We start from the raw sequence: 12,615 nt of genomic DNA on the forward strand, positions 1-12,615 counted from the left end.
TGGTCAGATTTGATTTGGTTGCTTACATGTACATACAGTTTACCTACTGATTTTGATAAGAATAGCACAAAACACCTTATTTCTTAAAACAGATGTGTATAAAGTATGGATAGATAAGGTGAAAAACAGCTGGTACCCTTGAAATAACTGTCTAGAAACTCAAGATACAGAAAGGAAAAGCATAAAAATACTACTAAGAATGCTTCTTTTTGGTTCACCATCTGATTTAAGAGAACAAAATAGCTACTTAAACAGGATGTAGATAATATCACCCCAAACCTCCTTTGTAAACATTTTCCAAGGAGACAGTGATTAGCTACTTCCTTTACAGGATATTTCTTGGTCAGCAGCAAGAGGCCAGACATCATGCTCTAGAAATACACTAAGTGTATTGTTTAAACATTTTTCAATTGGTTTCACAGTTAAATTGTTGCGGATATAACAGTCCCTTTGAAAGTATAACAGGATGAAAGTTGGGCTCTCAGAAGTGTTGGGTTTGGTTTTTTTTAATATAATGTTTACTTAAATTTTTCCTAAAATTACACTGGTCCTTCAAGTTAGAAAGAAATGTAGACATGGTTTCCATGTGCTTTGTTTCTGGTGGAGCTGCTTCAAAATTTCCAAAGTGAGTGGACAAAATTTGATTTTGCTGCTGCAGTGTTCAAGGTCAATGATAATAATTTTGCCCTCATTACTTGCAGTGACAAACTCAGGGGTTGTGTGAACAAGTAGGAGTGACAGCTCCTGCTGACTGTGAGGTGAGAAGTAAGGAGTAGTCATAGGGGTTTCACAGGACGTGGGTGTGGGAAGTGGTGTTTCTCTGCCCTTTCTGACTTCATCTGCAGGGCAGGAATCTTTTCCAAGGGGAGTTCACCTTGGAATGCAAGGTTGTGTTGATTTGAACTACACACCAAACTGAATGCTGAAAATGTAATTGGACCTGATATGCCACGTAGACAAGCCCCATTCTTCTCTACTGAGGGACTCTCCTGTTCCATCACTTTAAAGGAAAAGTTCTTCGCTCTTCTCACCAGGTTTTGCTTGCCCCTCTCTCTGTTTCTCTGGTATGCTCATTATGTGAGTCAAATGGAGAAGAAAGAAAGATAATGCTGCAAACAGTAAATTTAACAGCCCTGTGTGTGCATGAAGGGAAAGATTAAGCTCTTCAAGACTCTGTTTTCCCCTCATGTGTTGTCTTGTTCTCAGCAACTTTCTATACTTATGGCTAGACCTGGAGGCTCTTTTTTCCACTGACCCAGAAGAAGAGTGATAGACTGAGTAATTTAATTGATGCCTTTTTAAGTTGAAGAGAGCTGATACTTCATAATATATTTGGAGCTTTTTAGAAAAAGTCCTGAGGGTTTTTTCAAACCTGTTTACAAAACTTGCTACCATTCACAGTACTTTATTGAACTCGTGTGTGGTCCCTGAAGAATATCATCAGGATAGGGCAATACACTGGTCAGTCTCTATAGTTCTTACAGTTATGATGAAAATACCTTGAAGAGGTGGGGAAGCAAAACTGTTCTCAGACCCTTCACAGGAAAATACTTAACATCTTTTGTCAACACAATCAAACTTACAGGAAGGGAATGTAAAACCTGCTCCTCAGTTTCGTAGATTTAATAGATGGTTTGAAATAAATGCTGTTGGGAACAGGATCAGGAAAATTAATGCAATAAAGAAAATTTTAAGTAATTTTCCTCTCCAAAAAATGGATATTGGTGGTCCATGGTGGCCAGATGTGACATGAATAGAGGGCAATGTCAATTACTTAGACCTAAAATGATGCAAATTTTTCTGAACTCCTCAGATCCTTTTCTTTTCCCCATCTTATAACTCCTCACCTTTTCAACTTTAAAGCAATGTGTATTGTTTTCTGTTTTAAAGGGCTGCTCAGAATAGCAGTATTGTTAAGTATTACTGCTACTTTACTGGATTAGATGCCCTATCCATGGCTGGCTTCAGTTTTAATCAGGGAGAGTAGATGTAACAGCACTGAACAAACTGTAATGGTGAATATACACCACTATCAGTGTTCAGTAGCATATAAATAATTGAATTATTTGAAGGTATTTAAACAGCAATTCTGCAAATTCAGTGTATTCACCTCTAAATGCATTCTTATTGCAAAATGCCAAACAGGGAGCTGAAAATTCATATGCTGAAAATTAATCTTAAGATACATCCCTATTTATTAAGAGCTCCTCTTAATAAATAGGGATGTATCTTAAACAAGATTAATTTTTAAGGGGTCCTTGTAAAGCCCTAGCCCAAGCATTGTTAGGTTCAGGAACTTAGTCTCTAATTACAAGTGTGTCTGAATATCTACCTTGGAAAACAATGCACAATTGTCAAGACATGCCAAAAACTTTCTGTGTTCATATTTCTGCTTGTCAGTCTACAAGAGGGTTATGCAAGGTATCTGAAGCTTTTTGTAGCCTCAATTAGAAGGACTTTCAAAATTGTTCATTTGCAGCTTTTTATTTTTCTTCTTCAATCACTGGTGAAAAAGGTGATAGTACCTTTCTCTATCCCGGCTGAAACCAGGACAAACTTCTGAAAGCTTCTTAAATCCTGTGCTATAAACATGAACAGTGAGGACTTACGACAACTTGAAAACAATACAGTAGTGAAAGTTAGAGTTTCTTCTTCTGTCTGAAGAGTGATCATTTGTGTGTGTTCTCTACCTATCTACCTGTCCTATTTTATCACTTCTTTGGAATTTTGAAAGGAAGATCTGTTAATGTTTGCTCAGGATGACTCACAGGTTAAAAAAAGTGTGCTACTTTTTTGTCAAATACAAATACATTTTAAAATTTGTATTTAAACTTAGTATTATCTTCAAAAGTTCAGAAAACAAAGAGGAGGGAAAAACATTGCCAGTAAACTGTGTGACTAATGAGTCAGAGTAACTGAACTAGTGTTCATAATGCAGATTGGTTTATGCTGCCTTTATAGAGCATGCCACACATTATTATTCTCAGCATCAATTACAGAATACTATTTAAGACTGTAGACAAATAAAGAAAGAAAGAACAATAAAGAAATAATGAAATTGTGCTTAGATGGATGGGTCAGATTCTATCAATATTCAAATCACTATTTTAAATGGTGCAAAGTATTTGTATTCAGATAAGAAAGTTAAGTTCTTTTGTCTCAGTCTGTGGTTGTGACAATGAAAAATAATTCAAACTTTTAATCAGAATAGGTCTGTAGACCCCTTGGCATTTTTTGCAGGATAAGTGGCAAAAAATAGATAGTAGCACACTGTAGTGGTAATTGCTGTTTGGGTTTCACAACCTATACCTCTTTAACCTAGTTTGATGATTCCTCAGGCACCCAGTGGGAAGCATGCACATGCCATACTGACTTTACAACATTATTCACCACCACTAGAAGTCAGGCAACTGGGTAGGTGTGCTAGACCATCTCATTTTCATACAAAATTCCAAGATTTTGTTGTACTAATCATTGTGGTGATGTTCAGAGAAGCAGACATAATTTTAATATTTGACGTGCTTCCATAGGAAGTTGTTCCTTTGGAGCTGTGTAGATTGCAGAACATGCTGAGGTATACCATACAGAACTGGAGAGTTATTTGATTTTTTCTTTTGTTTTTGTGTTTTATTTGCCTGTATTTCCTTTTATTTGCCTTTATTTTAATTGCCTGTATTTACTTACATACAGTATTAATTACTTTGCAGCCACCTTTGCAGGCATTGTTTGTAGGCCTCAAGTACTTTCTTCATTTACCTTATTTTCCTGTTCCTTGAACCCTAATCTCAGTGGTTTTCAAAACATCAGGGATAAGAGGAAATTCAGGAAGTCACTCCAGCTGTTTAACAAGCCTATCTCAATCATGAGCCTTTTCTTTCTCATTTTTGTGCCATTTATGTATAGATCAGAACACATTGTTTTGAGCATTTTAAAAATTTTTACCTGTTGTGCAAATGCCTCCTTTCCCTTTTTTATTTGTGTCCTGTCTCTGGCTCTCACAAGACAAATTATTTTAAAAAGCAATAACTGAAAGCTCTTTATAGTTGGTTTATGGAATATATTTGAAAAACAGCAAAACAGTCCCAGTATACAAAGTCCTTGAGCGACCTTTTGAGTGATCAAACACGATGCTTTTTTGTAAGCTTAATTCTTTCAGTATTTTTCATACTTTGAAAAATTTCTTAAAGGAATGTTCTAACTTGAAGCTGTTTAACTTAGCTAAACCTTTGTTAATTTATTTTATTGTCCATGGCCATATGGTGGTAAGTTCTGACAATTTTACTATAGTTAATCACACAGAACATGGGGTAACTAAGGAACAACCAACATGGCCATTTTACTAAATAACAACTGTTCAGCAGGATTGATGCCTCATTCCATACAGTATTTTGTCTTTCAAAATCTTTAGACCCAAGTTAAAATTCTTAATATTCTGACATAGCTGCTTCCTCAATCTGGTGGCATCTAAGCTCTGTTTCTGGTCAGGCTAGTAAGCCCCCAGCAATCAAAATCCATTGGCTATTTGTTCCTCTGGATATGTTGCTCAAATCTCCTCTTCCAAGGAAGTGTTCTGGTAGTTGGTAGTGTTCATGTTTGTTGTGTGCATTCTCCATTTTCGTTTTTGTTGTGTGCACACAAGGGGTTTTAGTTATTGAATAGGAGAGTGAGAGCATCCTACCCTATAGCCTGGCATTTAAGACATTAGGATAAGATTTGAATTTTTACAGAGAGAGGAAATAATTGAACTTAGGCATCCCCTAGAATGCTATCATGAGTGTCAGAGCATTCTCTATGAGTGAGAGCATCTCTATTAGGGCTCCCAGTATCTGAGCCCTTGAATTTAAATACATTACAAAACCAGACTGTTAAGTTCCTTGCCCTTTGAAGGGAATCTGTCTTCAGAGAATATTCCATAACCTCATATTAAAGGAAATGTCTCCTTCCAATGATGACCTCTTCTGCACCTCAAATGATGTTTTAGGTTATAATCTATCAGAAAGAATGACCATTAATTGTGTTCATTTGCTCCCAGCTCAGAATGCAGTCTGTGGTCAATCTGAGTAGCTTTAGGTTCTGGATTCTGTTCCACAGCCAAGCACCTAAAGTGTCTTGTTAGTGCTCAGAACTGTTAGCCAATTCCGTGTTTAATGGCTAAGAAAAAGAAAGCTGTGGAAGGGCAAAATGCTGATTTTAATGTAAGAAGCTGATGCAAGTATCTTAACTAAGGCAGACTTCCTCTTTAAAATATTTCATCAAAATCCAATAAACATGTCTTAGGTATTCTGTTGCCTTATGCTTCCATCTTTCCTTGATTACATCACTTTTTCACATTGCAATTGTATTGCTACTGTTTGAAAGTACCACCCTCTTAAAATGTGCAATCACAGTGATTGCACAACTAGCTGTATTCATTACTATAGCAACAAGAATAAAAACGTTCTCTAGCCCATCCCATGTAAATGGTCTCTCACTGCATTTTATTCTCATGCTGAATGAACATGTATGACACAATGGAAATTGTGTGCTTTGGTTTGGTTGAAGGCTGCTCACAGTGAGGCAAGTGGAACTGAATTTTACTGGAACCCTTGTTTTGAAAGGGGAAGTAAAATTTCTGACCTGCTCTGGAGTACTCAAATGAAACAAATGCACTGGCTCTCCATCTTCCATCACACCCTCCTGCTCGTAAGGAGATCTCACCAGCCGGACAGGGAGCAGTGATTGTAAAGAAGCAAGTTCCAGCACGAGACACGTGCTCAAATGGAATAGTCTAATTTTAGAAATTCAATCATTGCATTCCTTGATCCCCAGTGAGGCCTTGTCTATGCTGATATTTTTTATTAGCTCTTGCCTCATTATGGCATCTGAGATCACTAACATAAGTATTCTCCATCATGAACATAGCTTCATCCCTCTTTTCATCTGTTTCCTCTTTCTTCCTTTAAGTACAGCAGTGAAGCTCTCTACTGCCACCAGTTCTACTCTCTGAAAGGAAAATCTGGAAATCTGATACTATCCTTCCATGAGCAGGTAATTTCCTCCTTTAAACCTCAGTTCATAATATTGCATTGTTTTATGAGGTTTCATTTTGTTGTTGTGTTTTTATTTAATGAAGATTTGAATACAGAGGAAGACTCTAAAACATAACTGAAGAAAGTGCACAGTTCTGTTTATATCAAAACAAAAGTAGTATGATTTTTCTCACGTGAATTTTCCTGCTATCAGGATGGCACCCACAACTGTACCCCTATTTTCACACCATTTGTATAACATTACCTTTGAGACCAAGACTTTGGAATTATGTTATCTGTGAGACCAAAACTTTGTCTGTACATTACTTTTACTGTACCAGTTTGCAACAGTTTGCCAACAGGTTCAAAAGGCACTACCAGGACGTGTGTGCAGCCATCCATACACACCCATGGTGATTGCACAAGTTTCATTTCCTTAGCAAACCAGACTGAAAAAAGACACAAAACAGAGAACTCAAAGCTGTTTCTCCTAATCCAGCATAATATCCACATTTTAGCAAGTGAAACAACCCAAGTATTTAGTTTCCCCTGTAAGCTGTATGTGTAAAAAGCAGCTCCATTCCCTGCTTATCAGGCTTAAATGCAGGAAATCCTTTGTTTGCTATTAGTCAGTTGTGTAATTTTGGTCAAATTCTCATCTCCCTCATCTCATTTCCTTTTTTGCCTGTTTAGAAACAGTATGGTCAAGCAGGAACAAGCACTTTGTCCTTGTCTTTACAGTACTTAGCATGCTGATGTCCATGAAAGACTCAAAAAAATAATTTATATAGCAACATTCCTTTTGTTAATTATTGTATAATTAACCAAAACAGAAACCATATTCAGTCACCAAAACACAAAAAATAGAGCTGTTCACAACTAACTTTCTGAAATCTTCCTGCAGATTAGAGGGGATTTGTTTATCAATTAGCCAAATTTAAGCTTGTACAACTTTTTCTGGATAATTTAAATGAAAAAAAAGAATACAAATAGGCTGCTTCTTATGAAGAACTAATCTAAATGACTAGTTTCTTCTCCTATTAAGTATCCTTCCTAAGGATTCTTCTCCTAAGCAATCATTTATTTGACTATTTAGAATATGCCAGGATCTTAGGAAGGAAGGATTACTGTCTTTTTTTTTTCATAAATTGAGATTAAAAACTACATTGAGAAAATTTTTTTTTTTCAGTTCAAAAGGACTACACAAGCCTAGCTTACTCATTACCTTACTACAAACAGATCAAGGGATGGGTTCTATGATAAAGTAGTAAGGGCACACCACACCCTCCACCCAGTTCTAGCAGAAAAAAGGAGAGGTTTTCCTTCACACTGCTTCTCTGAGATACTGTTCACCTCTGCTTTTCTTTCAGCACAGACTAAAACTATGGATTTGTGCCTTAGGTTTAACATGTATAAATAAGGGTTCTGAACTGTTAAAAAGCTCTTATTGATATACCCATAACTGTTGTAGTCTGATTTTGCATGAGAAATGTGTGCTGTGCTTTGGACTATTACAGCAATGATCCCACAAAGCCTGTGCAAGTTATGACAGTCAGTGAAACTTTAGCTTGGTTTGGATTAGATGTCCATCATTCTCCATTTATGTTAAACCAGAAACAAGTTTTATATTGACAGAGTCATCTTCTTCCTCCAATTACTTTAAGGTCTCTTTCTTCTGTACAGTGTTTGCAAAGGCAAATTTCTCTTTCATGCAGTATTTTTAGGAATTTCCAATGATCAAAAACTTCTGATAATTTTTCCTATCTGATTGATAACTAATCAAAAGCTGTTCCTGATTCATAATTGGAATTCAAGAAAAAAGCTTTGAAAATGAGATAGGGCTAGCATACACAACGTCAATTAACAGCCAATTACTCAACAATTCTTCTAAGCTGGTATTAAGTGATGCTGCATGCAAATTAGCACGGAACAGAGGAGCAATGATTACAGTTAAACTGAGGTTTAAGACATGGAATAATGAGAAGCAAATATGTTTTCTGTGCTAGGAATGTGAGAACTGTCGTTCTAGAGTGAATCAATTCTCCTTCCTTTCGACCTTGAATCTTGCATTTTCATCGTGTGTACTTGCACACTTCATTGACTTATTTTTTACTTAGACTGCTGCTTAGGAAAGAATCCCAAAGAGCTGAAGTCCAGGCTTGCGATGAATGCAACAGTACTACCACGAAACAGGACCTCTTCAGATCCCTTAAATGGAAAAAAAAAATCACTTTGGGTATTAATTCTATTTTCACTTTTTTTTTCAAGTGTCATATGGTCTTTGAAGCGGCACATTGTACGAGTTTTGTGCACTAACTACAGAACAGTCTGTTCTTAGAAAATGGATAATGCCTCACCAAAGAGCTGAAGTATAAGGAAACTGGTGTCAGGAAAGGCATATAAAATATCCTAGAGAGATGTATTCCGTCAGTTGGATGCATGACACTTGTACCCACAAATCTGTACATGAAGCAGAGAAGACTCTTCTTCGGGTCTTGGACAGGATAAGAGTGATATGATGCATGTTTTCAGGACAAATCCTTACACCTGAGATAAGTGAAGCTGATGTTTAAAAATCTTCAAATGATGAATATGGGAAATAACCTGAAAACACAGAAAATATTATTTAACATTCTTATGGAAAAAAAACCCACAGATATTTATCCTTTCTTATCAGCAAATTCAAAAAATATCAGAATGTATGAAAAAAATTACTAAGCTTTGCACATTTATAAAATCTAGCTCATATCTTACTGATTCTGCCATTTGTTAAACATTCATCATTACACTTACATCATATCTAAAAATGAGTCATGCACTTCTATGTAGAATTTCAATAACATCCTGGTTGCTAGGCTACATGTGATCACTCTGACATATAAAGTACCTCTTGGAAATGGATTTTTTAAAGTATATAATGATCAAATTTGTAGAATTTGTTTATTCAATAAGTATTTCTGCCACTAATTAGGCAAAACAGCATGACATTTTATGCCTTTAAATAAATATTTAGTTGTATTGCACGTGATGTCTAACAGACACATATGACTTTTTTTTCCATTTCAGTAAACAACTTTTTATTTCTGCCATATGCATGTGAAAGAGTAGTTTCTTGGGTGATTTTGGCTTGTTTTTTCCCCCACTGTCCATGCCTGTCACCATTATTACTTGTCTTTAACTGGTGTTTATCTTTGCTTCATGCTCCTCCTAGCTTTTTCTGAGAACCAATCAAAGAAATCACCTCAAATATGCATATGGATTTTGACACATGCTTCTATGTCTTCATCATAGAAGTACAGGCTTGTTTGTGCACATTGGCACTGGGTTTGTTCCTGCATTAACTGCTTCCTGGCAGAGACTGGGGAGATTTCCTGGTGCCACCACTCCTCCATTAGTCCAACCTTCTCCAGAATTTGTGCTCATGACAACATCTGAGCTTTGGGACCAGAGCTATCTCTGCCACACTAGTATTTCATTTTAATTAGTATCCTAAATGACCTTTGGGAAAAAGATCAAACCTGCAAAGTTATGGAGTTGGTATACGGAGAACACCAGAGCTCATGCTTTCTGTAAAACCAGAGGTTGATTAAATGAATTACCTTTTTCAGTTCTGTTGCAAAATCAAAAAAAACCTAGAAGATACATTCCTTCTACGTCAGTCCAAAATATTTATTTCTTCTAGCCAAACATTCTTCTTAGTATGGATTCACAAAAAATACTTCATTGTGATTTTATTCATTTATTCTATGTAGCACTGGAAACATTTTGTCTTTTCAATTTTTTTTTTAATTTAGTTCAGGCTTGATTTTTCAAAATGAAAGTTCAAAAAAATTTTCATCATTTATGAAACAAAATATTTTGCCCAAAAAATAGCAAAAAAAGAGATACGCATTTTCTGCCTCTTAGCATTTTCACATTCAACTATTGTTAGTACAGTAGAACAATATTTCTTTATTGATCATAAAAAACCCCTAGATTTATATAAATGGTCATTTTGGTCATTAGGTAAGCATGCATCAATAGACAGTGTGTACCTAAATAAGAACATATTTTTCCTGCAGGACTCCTGCCTGATGTACCTTCAGTGCACATGATAATCAGTGCTCAGCACTGATTAATAAATAAATGATGCTGAGTGCTAATTATTGAGATGCCAGTATTGTGAGGGGGGGAAAGTGGCATTGAAAGGGAAATTGCTGTTATGTGGTGTTATTGCTGGAGCTCTTAGAGGGTCATTCTTCAAACAACACTTGCTTTGTTATTTCATTAAACAGTTCAGTTGGGAGATACAGGAGTGTGATAATGGAGTTTGCTGGCAGCAAAACGTGTCTCTCACTAACACAGAAGGCGGCGGCAGTGCCCAGGAAGACCTGGGTGGCTGTAAGAACTGGAACCATACACAAGGGATACAATGCAGTACTGTCAAGCACAAGTATTCTTTGGGACTAATACTGAGAGTTTCTGTTCATTTGTGAGCTTACTGGTGGGAAACAGCTGTGGTGGGACACAGAGGTTGATCTCAGAATGATTCATGAGTCACTGGTGTGACATGGCTGTAGGAGAGAAGTGCACCAGGTGACACTGGCCACAGCAGTGCGGGAAAGCAGTTGGGTTATTTGATGGGCAGGAGCAGGAGTATCTCATCTGCAATAGCTCTAGGCATCCAAGCTCCAGAAAGATGATTTCAGAGTGAAACAAATGTTATGGAAGGAGGTGGGCCATTTCTCTAGTCCAACCTGTCATAAATCCTTTTTCATTTAGCTGGATATATGACATTTCATTCTAAAAAAAAACAAAAAAAAAAACATTAGCAGGAAAACAGAAATTTTGTATGATGCAGACTAAGCATTAGAAATTTTTGGCAAAATGGTCAGTAGAATTTAGAGATGAATGGGTTATAATTTTTCCTACTGTGGGCAAGCAATTCTGTAATCATTAAGATTGATTTGGAACATTTAGGAAAATAATTAGATTATAAGGTAGTCCGCAATTGCATCTTAGGTAGAGCAACCTATGACATAAATTAGGTCTGATATTTGTATGGTCCTATAAGAAATTTCCCATTTCCTGCAGTATACTGCTCAATGACTTATTTACAGTTTATTGCAGTCTGCACTGAATACAGGAATTAGCTTCCATTTTACAATGTCTGATATTAATAACTAAATTTAGTAAAAACTGAAAGAAAACCTGTTCATGTTGTGATAAAGAAAACCAAAGTGCAAGAATAAAATGCAGAGAGTTAAATCAAATCATGTTGCATGTCCCATGTAAGATATCTATAATCTTGTTTTCCAAATATATAGAAATTTATATTAAAATCATACTTATCATTAACTTCTGCTGAGGAAACTCAGCTCTGCTAAAAGTCAGATCATAGGTACCTTATTTTTTCTGTGTCTTGAATGATACTTAGGTTGCATAACTGTATGGAAGAGGCAATTTAATATAAAATCCTCCAATATGTTCCCAAACACTAGTTCAAGCTGTAGCAAAATACCGTATTTCTTTTCACCAGATTTGTCCCTATCAAAGAGAGATATTTTTAAAGCAATGCTTTGTCTCAAGGTGACTGCTAAGGGTTGAAACTGAAATGATGCTGAGATACAAGCTGTGCAAAAGACTTAACTAGGCTGAATTAGTGTAATTTGATTGCATCTCTGATCAGTCACTGTAATTGTCTGCCTGAGCCTCATTAGAGGATAAGCCCCCACAGGCTCTATTTCCACTCCACAGGGTTTCAGTGGTAATGCCAGCCCAAGGCACTGCTGTCTTTGCCACGCCTGGACAGCCATGACTGCAGTGCTGTGCTCCACGTCCCCTGCCTCATACCTGACTATGGAACAATGTCAGACAACTGATACGCCTTGTTTGTGCATGTTTTCTTATTTTTATCATAAATCATTCGAGCCCTCCAGTTCACAGAATGACTCACATTGATGCTCTGGCTTCACCTAGAAGGGGGTCATGCACCCCCACTTGAGTCCAGCACTTACCAATATGAAAAAAATCCTCATAGAGCAATGACTCGCAGAGCACGTTGGTGTTGGACACGAGATGTCTGACCACTGCTTGGGGAGGCAAAAGAGTTACCAGTTAATTACCAGATGAAACAAGTTTTAATCAGGGTAAGAAAATCCACAACATCACCTTGGAGAATTTAAAAATGTCTGACTAGATTGATTAGAAGTTGATTGCATTATTTAATCTTTTCATGCTACACAGGTCTAGAACATAGACCACATGATGTATTTTTGCTCAATTTTACTCTCAAAGGTTGTTCTCTCTTGGTAGCTGAAATGTACAGAAATACCTAGCTATTAGCAAACAGTAGCTTGAATTTCAGCCCAAATATTTGCAGTTTGCTAGTTAAAAACAAGAAAAAAAAAATTTCTTAGTATGGAAAATCATAAGGATTAAAACACTTAAAAATGCTAACTCTATAAGCATTGCACTTACCATCTTATATAAAAAAAGTCAGGAATATTGTTTTTGAGCTGTGGTTTTACCCTGTCTTTATATGCTCTACTTTGATTTTGACACTGCTTGTACAAGTGCTTCTAAAAACTGTGAGCTGGTAGGTGCCTTCAGAATGGGCTTCTGAGAA

Source organism: Zonotrichia albicollis, chromosome 6 (genome assembly GCF_047830755.1).
Source record: "Zonotrichia albicollis isolate bZonAlb1 chromosome 6, bZonAlb1.hap1, whole genome shotgun sequence".
In the NCBI taxonomy this organism is placed as follows: domain Eukaryota; kingdom Metazoa; phylum Chordata; class Aves; order Passeriformes; family Passerellidae; genus Zonotrichia; species Zonotrichia albicollis.